The sequence below is a fragment of the Lates calcarifer genome, linkage group LG18 (genome assembly GCF_001640805.2).
Source record: "Lates calcarifer isolate ASB-BC8 linkage group LG18, TLL_Latcal_v3, whole genome shotgun sequence".
In the NCBI taxonomy this organism is placed as follows: domain Eukaryota; kingdom Metazoa; phylum Chordata; class Actinopteri; family Centropomidae; genus Lates; species Lates calcarifer.
In genome coordinates, this window is record NC_066850.1 from 5454146 (window position 1) to 5467100 (window position 12955).

Here is a 12955-nt window from a genome sequence, read left to right on the forward strand (position 1 = left end):
CAGTATCGTACGGAGTAGCTCCAGAACTTTGACTGACATTCCTTGTGGTTATTCCTTCTCGTAAAAGCTCCACCGCCCAACGTGGGGCTCGAACCCACGACCCTGAGATTAAGAGTCTCATGCTCTACCGACTGAGCTAGCCGGGCTTCACAGGAATGTAAGGTATGGTGACGTGGACAAACAGGTCATCAGGTCATCAACTTTGTTTTTGATATTTTCCTTAACTGAACTGCATAACTTTAAACATACTATTCAAGTGAAGTTAAAACATCTAGCCAACACAATGCACAGTGGTTAGTGAGACCAGTGAGAAAACAATATCTCAACATATGTGAAAACAATCTCTGTATAAAAATCCTCAGCACATAGTGGTTGATAGTTATACTCAGACAGACCCATTGTTCTCATTGCCACTGAAGGCAGCCTTACACTGCAGTTATTCCACTACTACATGCCCTTTTTCTCAGGGTTACTCTGAAATGACCTGAATAGTTTCCACTCATGGACACGCTCATGCTCTACAGACTGAGCCAGGCATCTGTAGGAAATCATATCTGGTCAAAACAAGAAAGGTTGTTGAGTGACAAAGTCTGCTTATTAACAGTCATCTGAAGTCAACAGTGCAGCTAATTCAATTTTGCACAGCTACTTCAGTTAGTTGTATAGTTATTTAAGTAATGATAAGACGATAATGCAAACAATATTACAGGGAGAAAACCTCTTAGTAAAACTCTTGTCAGGAGTGGGATTTGAACCCACGCCTCCATTCGGAGACCAGAAGTCCCTGTAGCTCAGGAAGGAGTCAACCCTTGAGTCTGGCGCCTTAGACCACTCGGCCACCCTGACAACTGACAGCATGAGCTCACCAACATCACTCTGGACTTAACGAAAGCTAAGCTAACCCCCTAAAACTACAAAAATCCTCATGTCAAAACAAACAAAAAAGGTGCTTATCAGAAACATAAGGACACATCTAAACACACTTCTCCAGGGGGTTACTCTGAAATGTTTTTGTGAGTTTCCATTCATGGACAATGTAAACTGAGTTGTCTATTGAACATTTCTTACCTTATCCTCATCTACATCATTTAAAAGCACAACCGCCCAACGTGGGGCTCGAACCCACGACCCTGAGATTAAGAGTCTCATGCTCTACCGACTGAGCTAGCCGGGCACCTGCAGGAATAAAAATCATGGATCACCGAATAAAAAAGGATGCTTACAAGACACATTATAAATAGCATGATTTTTTCAGACTCTCCAGGACATTAAAGATAAAATGATACATAGATGAGCTGGTGCACCATGCGATAACTCTTTACTCTTGGTTCAGCTTTGTGTTCAAGACAAGCTCCTGGAAAAGTGCAGGTAACAATCATCTACAGACTGTTGTCGTTTGGTGTGTGACGGCCTCAAGGATTAATGGCCTCGGACGAACTTTCCCTTGAGAGGTCAAGTTCAGATACTCTTGCGGTTTCTGCAGCTGATGCAGTATCGTACCGAGTAGCTCCAGAACTTTGACTGACATTCCTTCTTGTAAAAGCTCCACCGCCCAACGTGGGGCTCGAACCCACGACCCTGAGATTAAGAGTCTCATGCTCTACCGACTGAGCTAGCCAGGCTTCAGAGAAAGCTGCACTGAAAAATCACACCTCGTTCAAACAAAAAAAGCTGCTCCTTCGACACATTTCTCACTGAAGGTAGTATTCTTTAATCAGGAAATTAACTCTGCCATAGTCTGCCTACCCACAACCAATAGAAGTAAGCAATACAGGATAATGCATGTACATATTCAGCAGGCTTTCTACAATATGACAGGGAGAAAAGCTGCAGGCAAAACATCTGTCAGGAGTGGGATTTGAACCCACGCCTCCATTCGGAGACCAGAAGTCCCTGTTAGCTCAGGAAGGAGTCAACCCTTGAGTCTGGCGCCTTAGACCACTCGGCCACCCTGACAACTGAAAGACAAACTCACCAACATCACTCTGGACTCAATGAAAGCTGGGAGACCAAGGAAAACTATAAACATAGACATACATCTTTCTATCTATGTATCTATCTGATAGAAGAATGAATGGACACACAGCGATGAATGGCCGGACAGATGGACTGGTGAACAGACAGATAGGTGGAGGATGGATGGATGGATGGATTGATGGACGATGGAGGAGGGGGCGTTTGACGTCTTTGATCTTCTCGGCAGAAATAATCAACAAAGCCCTGGAGCAGGCCAGCTAGACCTAAATGTGTGTGTGTGTGTGTGTGTGTGTGTGTGTGTGTGGTGGGTGTGGTGTGTGTGTGGTGTGTGTGTGTGTGTGTGTGTACTGTGGGGTTTTATGGCTGCATGCCAAGACCAGCTCCAGCTCCCCAGGAGAGAGATCAAAGACTGTGCTCCCTCTCTCTCTTCCCCTCTGTCTCTATCTACCTCTCTCACTCGTATTTCTCACACTCCTTCCTCCTCCTTCCTCCTCCTTCCTCCTCCTCTCTCGCTATCTTGAAAACACTCGTTATTGCTTTTCTTGATTTCTTTGACATTCTCTCACTTTTTTCTTTTTTTTTTACCTGAGGGCAGAGAACAGGATGAGAACAGTTTCCTATGCAAAACAGAAATGAGAAGACAAGAAAGGGAGATGAAAAGAGCAAAGCAACAAAAAGAAGCGGAAAGAGAAAGAAAATAGAAATTGCTGGTTGCACTGATGTTTGGCAACACACACACACACACACACAAAACTCTACTGACCTGTGCTTCAAAAGCCCTCGTGGTTGCCAGGTTGTCATGGGAGCAATTGTTCTGGCAGGTGTGTGTGTGTGTGTGTGAGAGAGAGAGAGAGAGAGGAACTGTTTCAGACTGTTCTTGTTTACCTTTAAACCGGACAAATCTCATGACAACACTTAAAATTTCAGACACAGTTCAGATCGAATTATCCCATTAGAAAAATCCTCTGAGCATCTGCTGTTTCAAATTAAAAGCTCCTCTGTGACTGAACACACGACTCATGGAAAAATCCCTTCTCTTTCCTTGTCTTTGACATTTCAAAATAAAGCGCTCTTGTAAACTTGACAAATCAGATTTAAGGCTTCATTATTCGTTCACTGTCTGGACAAGCAATTATGTCCTGATCCAGGAAATGGCCATTGTCTCTTGATTTGACAATAAGTTCACAACAAACCCAGTAAAGTCTCAGGTTAGTATTCCAAAGGTCACTCTGTACTGCTGATGTGCCCTTGAGCAGAACACTCAGAAACACAGACATTGTGTTTCATGTGGGGCCAAACTACAGTTGTGTGTTAATCCCTGGTCATTGGTGCTCACACAGTAACTCTACAACTGTGGTTCCATACACATAACAAATTACACCAGACTCATCATAAATCTACTTATTAAACTGAGTCTTTCACACATTCAAAACATTTTGTCAAAATTAATGCACCAAGCTCCAAAACCTTCATTTCCCATCATGCAACTCAATAGATCTCTTCCTTAGACCTTCCCTGCCTAACAAATGCCCACGTCCTTCAAACCTGACGCCACCAATTTGTCTCACAGGCTATTTGTTTGTATGTGGCCCAGGCTGAGATAACCCTGATGACAACATTAGGGTAACTCTGGCCGACTTTAGAAAGCTCCCTTAAACACAGGAGACGTTTAACAACAGACTCTGTCTGACAAGTACACTGATCCTGATGTTGAAATTTGGTGGAATGCCGTCTTAATGCAATAACTTTCTTTCTAAATCCATGTTGAATTACTGTCAGTAAGACTGAGGGCAGTTCACTGGGTTAAAAGTCAACACCAATACCTATTATAAAGGCATTTCTGGTCTGTAGTTTATTCTATGTTACTTTTCCAAATGCAAGATGAAAGTGTCAGATGAATGTGATATCATAAACACTGAAATATTGGATCAATAATGTATTTTCACATCTCTCACTTACATTGTATGTCTTCCATCACCGTCTTAAGAGTCATCACAGCTCTCGAATGCCCTCTTGGATATTGTTTGCTCTATGTTGTGACTGATCTGGGGATTGAAGCTCATTTGCACTCTGTGTATGTCGCTCTGCATAACAGCATCAGCTAAATGTCTAAAAATGTAAACGTAATTGTGGAGATAATGTTATTTTCCTGTTGAGACTCGTCAAAATGGTGCCGAGCCGAGCCTGTTTGTCATTAAACCAACTCACAGAGGAGCCTAACTTTCTCTCTCTCTCTGCCATTTTTTCATGCCAGTAGCAGATTGGTCATATTTTCTCCTTCGCCTTTCTGCCATTCTTAGCAATATGCAAATAGGCAACTTAATCCCACTCCCACAATCCCCAATCAGTCCCTCTCTGACCCCTCTCCTTCTTTTCCTGCCTTCTCCCTTTTCCTCATCACTCTTCTTCCCTCTTGCCCCACATTGCCTCTTTAGCTCTGTCATCCCGCTCTCGCTTTCTCTGCATCCCCTTTTCTCTCATCACCCTCTCCTCTCCCTCCTTCTCTCCCCACCATCTTTTTTCCACTCTCTCCGTCGCGTTTTTGTCCCTCACACACACACACACACACACACACACACTCCCTCTCTCTCTCTCTCTCTACCAGTAGTCATTCTACTTATAGCCTCGCCATAAATCAACCTGTCATTCTCCGTCATGCTCGCTGGATCTCACTGGGGCTTCGCGGCAGACACACACACACACACACACACACACACACACCACACACACACTCGGCAAGGGATAGCAATGTGAGCCCACACATATACAAGCTCAAACACAAGCACAGACACACAAATACAGACAAGTAGAAAGACTCAAAGGGATGACACATGCCCAAACAGATGCAAAAAACATACAAACACACACATACACATACAGTCCGAGTGTATGTATAGATTGCACTAATAGCAATGGAAACAACGCACACACAAACACCCACACAAACACAATTTTTAAATTCTTTGGCATATATAGAGACACACAAACTTGTGCAAACAATCTAAAGACACTCAAGATTGATTGAGAGGGAGGATGAGGAGAGATGTAGGCAAAGATAACACAAAGATGTCCACCTGTCCCTATACCACACACACACACACACACACACACACACACACACACAGAGCAGCTGAAATAATGTCCTGAGCCCTCAGGGCCCCAGCTTCACCCAACCATCTCCTTAAACTCGCCTCCTCCTCCTGCTCTGTCTTTACTTTTCCTCTCTCAGCCCTGTCTCATATACAAATAATTTGCATTAGCACAAAATGAGATGTACATTGCTTCACTTGATGGTTGTATGATGATGTAATTTACAGCAATTATATATCTAATAGCTTGATATTTCCTCACCTGTGTGCAGATGTGGAGCTGTGCTGTCTGCAGTTATAGTAGCTGAGGTTGATGGAGGGATGTGCTCTAACTGAGGGAGAGAGGGAAGTATTACTGTCATTAAAATAGGTCAGTTTATTCTGAAGAAGCTGTCCTTGTGCTTTCACTTCACTATGAGGAAGAGCAGTACATTAGCAAATACATATGATAGGTAACATCATGCCAATTAGTAACATGTGTGAAATGACCACTTGGTCAAGATTGAGGTCTTGGTTCATTTCTATTAAAAGTCAACACTGCCTTGAGAAACATAATGGAACACTGCAACTTTTTAAATATTTAACCAAAGCTGCAATCTTTTACTAACCTTAACCGAGTGTTTCAGTAACTGACACCCAGCTATACGTGGGTCACAGGATGCCAGCCCCAGTCTCTGGAGTCAAAGTCCTGTTCTCTGCGTGCCAAATCATCCAGCCTAACCTCCTCTCTATGCCTTCTACGTATAATAAGGTTGTCACACTTCCTGTATCGGAAATGAGCGTAATTCAGGCAGCAATTTGATACAATTCCACCAATTCCAATTCCTCCGCATCATATTTGGCAGCGGAAATTAGCAGCATATGAATGTATTGTGTTGGAGATAGGGTTGCTTTTTCCACATTTGCCCTCCTCCGTCTTCTCTCCTCTCGCACCTCTTCCTCTTCCTCCTCTCCTACCTCTCCATGACCAATGCAAGAGCCCCATAAAGACCCTTAGGAGTCAGAGAATTTCATGGGGCTTTGTGTTTGAGTATGTGTGTGCGAGGGAGTGCATGTATGTGAGTGGAAGACAGCACATGTGGCATGCAAGGTCACGTAATCCTGTGGCCTCCAGATACTGTTATTGACACACACACACACGGCGCTCTATGACCTGTGCTGCCCTTGCACAAACAGAATGTGCATGAATGCGCGCGCACACACACACAGATGTCCCAGTATAACCCACAATGCCCTCAGTGTTATCAAGAATACAAACAGCAAAACATATACTTTCTGGAAACTTCTCTTGAAAGTTGTTCTTTGTCTCTGTTACAGGATAGTTCTGGTGATATTTTATATTTTTCTTATTGTTAACAAATCACCAGATCCTACTAACAGTTATTACTTGTGTCATTAAATCCTGATATAGCTCATTTATCTGTGCCATGCTCTGCTGTCGGTGGGCTTAAGAACGTCATCTTCCTACATCTTCCTAGCTCCACACAAAAACTGAGATCAACACAGCTGCGCAGTAATTCTGTGATCAATGTGAAAAACATCAAGCTACCTCCTCCTAGCAACCGCTTCCGTGGCAACTGAGAAAGATGTTGGGACTGATACAACAATTCCCACCCATTCCCATACAGGAAATTAACTAATGTGAGCAAAACTGTAAAACTGGATGGATGATAGAAGTGAGACAAAATGTCAGTGGAGTCTCGTTAGCAGGCTAGCATACATGGTCCTGCTGCTGTAAATACTCACAAATGTGTGTTACATTAATTTGTGGAGAAAATAGTCCATCATGTTTTATTTACTCCTGTTTAGGTAATGTTTGCTGAAATAAAGTGCAGGGTAGAAAAGTGAGAAACTATCACACTCTTTTTATGGGGTTTGTTGACTAAAAGAAAAAAACTGAATAATGGCAGCCTTGTCCTTTAAATGTATTACAAAAGAAAAAATGCACACACAGATATAGATTGCCAAGGTCGCATTTCAGGCATTCAGTGTGTATCTCATACAAGCCCTCCTCGCTCTCTCTCTCTCTCTGCGCTCCACTGCTCTCCTGTTCCTCCTCCTCTGCATTCTTCTCTCCTCCTCCCTCCATCCCTCGCCTCTGTCTTCCACACACACACACACACACACACAGTCTCTCCAGAGACGTGTCCGTTGCTCTGACCTCTCTCTCTCTCCTGGGAGAGCTGGCTGTCTGCCCGGCTCTCTCTTTTTTCTCTCCCGGCCTCACACTTTCTCCTTTTCGCTCTGTGTCTTTCTTCTTCTTCTTCTTCCCTCTGTATCTCTCTATCTATCGATCTATCTATTTTTCTAATCTCCTTGTGTCCCCCCCCTCCTCCTTATCCTCTCCTCTGTTGCATGTCTCCCCTGCTCTTGCATCCTCTTATCTCTTCATCCTCTCTCCACTCAATTCCTCGCTTCTTCTCATCTTCCCTCTCTTTACTGCCTTCTTCTTTTAACCCTTCTCCTCCTCCCGCCTCTCTCTCCTGCCTCTTTCCTTCTTTTAATATTTCTCTCTAGGCTTTTCCAGGGTGCTGGTGCACCGACTGCAGGGCTCGGTCTGCAGCTCCTTGCCCAGTTCACGCTGCCTCTCTCCGGGCACAGCGCCCACAGAGGGTGGACAAAGCTGAAGGAGAGCTGGAGGGGTCTATATGTGTGTGTGTGTGTGTGTGTGTGTGTGTGTTTGTCTGTATCCAGCGATGAGGAGGAGAGGGAGGAGGAGGAGGGGGAGTTTGTTGTTGACAGAGACAGAGAAAGAGAGAGAGAGACACTGACAGAGAAAGAAGACACAATGGAGAAATGGAGAAGAACAGATTTCTGTTGAGTCACACTTTGCTGGCTCGAGTGTTTCTGTGTGGCTACGACAGCACTAGTGTGAGTGTGAGAGAGAGGGAGAGACACACAGGGGAGGCTTGTTTTTTTGTCCTTTTCTTAAATTTAGGTTCAAGAATTACTGAAGAAATGTGCCAATTTGTTGCATCCCTAAGGGACTAAAGGACCATTCCACTGTCTTCTATTTGCTTTACAGTAGCTTCACTCATTGTTACTTCTGGCTACAACTAATGATTATTAATGATACTGACTGTTCTCTGTCATCAAATAGGAAAAAATGCCCATCAAGTCCCCAGATTTCAGGATAATCTTAAAGTGTCTTGTTTTGTCTGTCCAAAACCTACAAACACTCAATTAAAAATCATAGAAGACGAAAATATTCACATTTCAGAAGTTGAAAGCAGTGGATTTCTGCCATTTTACTAATCATTTCAGTTCTCACTACTATTACTAAGTCCAATAGGGCAAGAAATAATCACTCAGACTGTCAGACAGCTTGTAAAGCTGGCAACACTTTAACCACATTATCTAAACCAAATGAAATTTCTGCTATAATCTCTGATTGCACAGGAAAACTAGGCATGAACAGAAAGTACGGTAGGTAAAATGTGAACCTAAAACTAAACATTAAAAACAAACAGTTTGAGTAATACATTTATGCTTTTCATACTTCTATACTGGACTTATTTTTAGGGTTGCCATCTCAGATCTCAGCAATTATAATTTGTGATGGCCAAAACTAAAAATATGATCCAACTTTTAATAAACCAGAATTATCCTTATTTTTCCTGGTATGAGCATAACCACTAAAAGCATCTGTGTGTGTGTGTGTGTGTGACTATGCTGAGACTGATGCTAATAGCCAGCGCATGCAGAGAGATGGAGCGACAGAGAGAGCATCAGCACACCTGTGCCCAGCTGCATGCAGAGAACAACAATTCCCCCGCTGGTCACTAATGGTACGGGCCTGCTGGAGAGGAAGCAAATGGCCTGGACCCAACCATGCATGATGGGAGAGGGGAGGGTGGAGGGGGGCAAGTGGTCAGATGGAGGGGGAGAAAGGGGAAGAAGACTGAGATAATAAAGGAAGGGTGGAAGAAAGATGGCAGCGCCTTCTGAAATTAATTTGGTGAAAGTAGAAAAAAACAAAAAGCAAGTCTTCACAGGAGAAAGGAAGAGGGAGTGGGGGAGAATTCACACCAGTGTTCAAAATGTTGCCTTTAACTGCTATCTCTTGATTTATCTCCTCACTCTCTTTTCCCAACTCTCTCTCTCTCCTTCAGTCTCCCTCTTTCTTTTCGTTCAACTCTCTTCTCCCCCTTCCTATCCCTCCATCTCCGCCTTCTAACCTCTCACCCCTGTCCCTCCTTGCTTTCAGCTCTCCCCTCCTCTCTCATGTGTCCAGCATGTCAGTGGTGAGTTCCAGTGATGTAGCGCCCTCTGTCTGTGTCCACTGTTACTGCAGCGCCACATTTTAAAACTTCAACCCCGGCTGAACCGAGGAAAACACAACTTCTGAGATCGAACATCTGAACTGACAGTTACATGGAGAACGAGTAAAAAGACATTTATCAGGATGAAAATATGAAAACTGTTTCTTTCTTTCCTCTATACACAATTTATCTGAAATCTTGCAATAGTAGTTACGGTCGTAACTCAACATCCATTAATGAATGAGATTTCTATTTTTTCTTTTATAATGCAGCAAAAAAATCCCAAAATCAGATATTTCTCATTAATGTCTTTGAATGAGACACAAACAGACAAAACCTAATCCTTTTGTCCTGTGGCAGCACTGATAATTGCTGATAAGAAGCTGCTTCATATGAATACATATTTTTAGAGTGACAGTGTGATGTCCATGAGGTCCGGCTGTCGCTGACATATGCACTGCTGCGTGCACACAGAGCGTCCTTGCACAAACACCAGTGAGACAGATCCCTGTACATTTAATGAGCATAACGAATAACACAATTCTGATCTCGATTCAGGCAGCACACACGTTTGACAGACGACGCAGCACCACAGCAGTGGCAGACGCTGATGTGAAATATATGCTGCTGCATGTGTTAAAATATGCAGGGTGAAATCCAGGAGGCACGACGCCACAGAAGTGTTTTTTTTTTTTTTTTTTAACTCTTCTGTATCCAAAGATTAGCAGAGAGTGAAAGCTTTTTGAGCCACGCCACCACAGTTTGATAGTAGTTTCAGGGGGATTGGAGAACACTGTTGACTCACTGATCAGATTTTCAATCCCTGACTCACACCCAGATTTTGTTCTGTCCCTCAATAATCCAAACACAGAGATTCAGCGGCTTTATGAGAGAGATGCTTGTCTGCGGTTCAGAGTGCTGCAAAATTCTCTCTGTTGCAGAAACAAAATAAATTCAGGTATTTTTAAAGACAAGCGTAGAGAGAGTATCAGACCTCTCCTCCTCAGATAGAGGTACTGTTACTCTTCAGTCCAGTGATGCTCTGCAAAGCAGTGATGGCATTTTCCTCCTTAACACAAACTCAGATCTGTCCCACAACAACAACCTGCTATCCAGAGGAAATGTCAATACTGGACCCAGGATTTATTCCATTGGCAACCGTTTTTTGTGGTTATTCCAGCACTACACACTTGCTGTATTGTTGGCATTCAAAGAGAGCACAGCTGGGCAGGGAACTTTTTAGCCTTGGAATAAAATATGAACATTCTGGTATTAAAGACAATTACTTTAACATAAGTATCACACCTCCTCAGTATATTATTATTTAAGGACATTATACAGCCTGAAATATGGACCAAATATTGCTGCTGCAGGTTTTTCCAAATTGATTCTGGATTTAATATTCACCTCAATCTCTTTATAGACTGGTGGTGGTTGACTGTAACTATGTAAATTTAATGTAGTTTTCATGATTTCTAAACAGTAAATTGTCCATTCAATCACCTGGACGTGGAGGTAGTTTAGTACCTGATCCTAAATATTTTAACAAAAATCTCAAAAATACAAGTACTAAGTTACACTAAGATGAGCACTCGTAGCTGCTTGTTATCTATTCCCAATTAAAGAAAGACGTTCTCTTCATCGTGGCATAGTGTGATGGTTTTGGCCCACAGTTTATTTCATTAACAGCCAGTGCACTATCTGGATGTTCAGTGGACTGTATAAACTAGCTCAGCATCATAAAACCACAAAGAAACCGGACAGACAGAGGTGAAATAGTCTCCTTGTTAGCGAAAAAGCACATCTGGCAAAGAGTCAGTGTCCTCTCTTAACGCAATGCAGTGCTCAGGTCCTCTCAGTCCGGTCCACAGGCAGCTGCAGCTTTAGTCAGTTCACTTCCTAATAAATCATTTTTGCCAATCAGTGATGGATGAGTTTTGAAGAACAAAAAAATGGAAATGGAAATCAATGTTTTCTGCTACCTCTGTGATTTTTTTTTCTTTCTCCAGACAACTGACTAATGCTTTGTCGATCCCTCTCCTGCACACACACAGCAGTCAAGATGTGGGATAAATAGAGGGGAGGATGGTCAGAGGAGAGAAAATGGGAAAAGAGAAGACAAGGAAAAAGAAAAGGATGGAGAAAGGCAAAGTGAGAAAGAGAGATAAGGAAGAAGAGGGGGCAAAAAAGAGACAAAGACGGGGTTGGCCAGAGCTGGAGAGGATAGAAGGGTGGCTAGCTTGCAATCAGAAACAAGATAGTGGGAATAAATTTAATTTGATCCTCTCTCTCCCTCTCCCTCTTCTGTATGTGTGTATGTGTGCACTGACAGATTTGGTATTGCCTCAGTTTGGAGATCGGCTACAGAAAAACACACTCAGTAATTATCTAGAAAGAGCACCTGGGCACTGGGAATCTCATTATATTATAGCCACCTCCTCCAACACACACACACACACACACACATACACACTGCAGAGGAAAAGATAGAACAGACAAGAGAGAAATCAGATGAAAATGGAAATGGTGGAGGGAAGAAGAGAAACAAAAGATGGGAGGAAAAATTACAAGAAATCAAAAACACCTAAACTACAGCGAAGCAGAGAAGAAGAGCCTTTCAGCTGCTAATGTGTTTTTGTGTTTATTGTAAGGCTTTCATGATCATAGGGAAACAATATATTATATTTATGATATGTGTTGTACGACTCACAAAAAGGCAAACTCTGTCAACTCTGTCAAAGAATAATTGAAATGTGTGTTTACTTTGACTCTCCTCTGCCTATTTTCTTTGATCTGTTGTAGTAGCAGACAATGACCAGTAAGAGGCAGCGTTTCCTCTCCTCTGACTGACTGTTCCCTGTCACTCTTTTTTTTTTTTATTACCTTCACTCGTTCTTTCTCTGCATCTGGACTTCTACTTTCCTCCCCTCTCTTTCAACTGGGTCCCTCACCGCTCTCTAAACACACACACACACGCTCACACAGCTCACTATCACCTGTTTTTGCCAAACTATGTTGCCTCTGCAATGAACGTGCTCACCCTGTGCAAATGTGTGAGTCAGCGGGTATACAGGTTTCAGTGTGTGTGTGTGTGTGTGTGTGTGTGTGTGTGTGTGTGTGTGCAGCGGACCACCCTGCTGATTTGAACAGCCACACTGATTGCTGTGTTTTGAATGGCTGACAGTGGCATGGTGAAATGATTTACAATATCAATGCAGTGGGAGGGGGCAGGACACACAGCCCAACCCTGTCAGGCCAACTGAGGTCATGTGGCAGGAAGTAGTTTACTGTAAAAACATGTCATACCAACACCTTGATGATGTATGAAGTTCACACTAAACCATGGTTACTGCCACACAACATATGGGTTAATCAAACCACTGATACATGAGAAGTCAGATTTTTGTGGAGTGCAGACGCTCCAGTGCCAGGCATACCATGGCTACAGTTACTAGAAGGAACCATTACACACAGCCCGGCTAGCTCAGTCGGTAGAGCATGAGACTCTTAATCTCAGGGTCGTGGGTTCGAGCCCCACGTTGGGCGTGACAGTTTTGGGTTGAGCATAACCGCCGCCATGCACGTCCACACGTCCATTTGGTTTAGGTGGTACCATTCCTGAAAGTG

General features: G+C 43.2%; 1 protein-coding gene and 6 non-coding genes across 7 annotated transcripts in view; 1 reads left to right on the forward strand and 6 right to left on the reverse strand.

Annotated features, from left to right (window-relative positions):
• Nucleotides 1–12955, reverse strand: part of wnt5b (wingless-type MMTV integration site family, member 5b) — a 74243-nt gene that overhangs the window by 52783 nt on the left and 8505 nt on the right. The window lies entirely within an intron of this gene.
• Nucleotides 74–146, reverse strand: trnak-cuu (transfer RNA lysine (anticodon CUU)). The gene has a single exon. It is a non-coding gene; the product is annotated as a tRNA-Lys (tRNA).
• Nucleotides 735–846, reverse strand: trnal-caa (transfer RNA leucine (anticodon CAA)). Its single transcript has 2 exons — nt 809–846; nt 735–780 (listed from the first exon to the last, which is right to left on the reverse strand). It is a non-coding gene; the product is annotated as a tRNA-Leu (tRNA).
• Nucleotides 1102–1174, reverse strand: trnak-cuu (transfer RNA lysine (anticodon CUU)). Its single transcript has one exon. It is a non-coding gene; the product is annotated as a tRNA-Lys (tRNA).
• trnak-cuu (transfer RNA lysine (anticodon CUU)) lies at nt 1550–1622 on the reverse strand. Its single transcript has one exon. It is a non-coding gene; the product is annotated as a tRNA-Lys (tRNA).
• On the reverse strand, nt 1844–1956 carry trnal-caa (transfer RNA leucine (anticodon CAA)). The gene is made up of 2 exons: nt 1919–1956; nt 1844–1889 (listed from the first exon to the last, which is right to left on the reverse strand). It is a non-coding gene; the product is annotated as a tRNA-Leu (tRNA).
• On the forward strand, nt 12802–12874 carry trnak-cuu (transfer RNA lysine (anticodon CUU)). The gene has a single exon. It is a non-coding gene; the product is annotated as a tRNA-Lys (tRNA).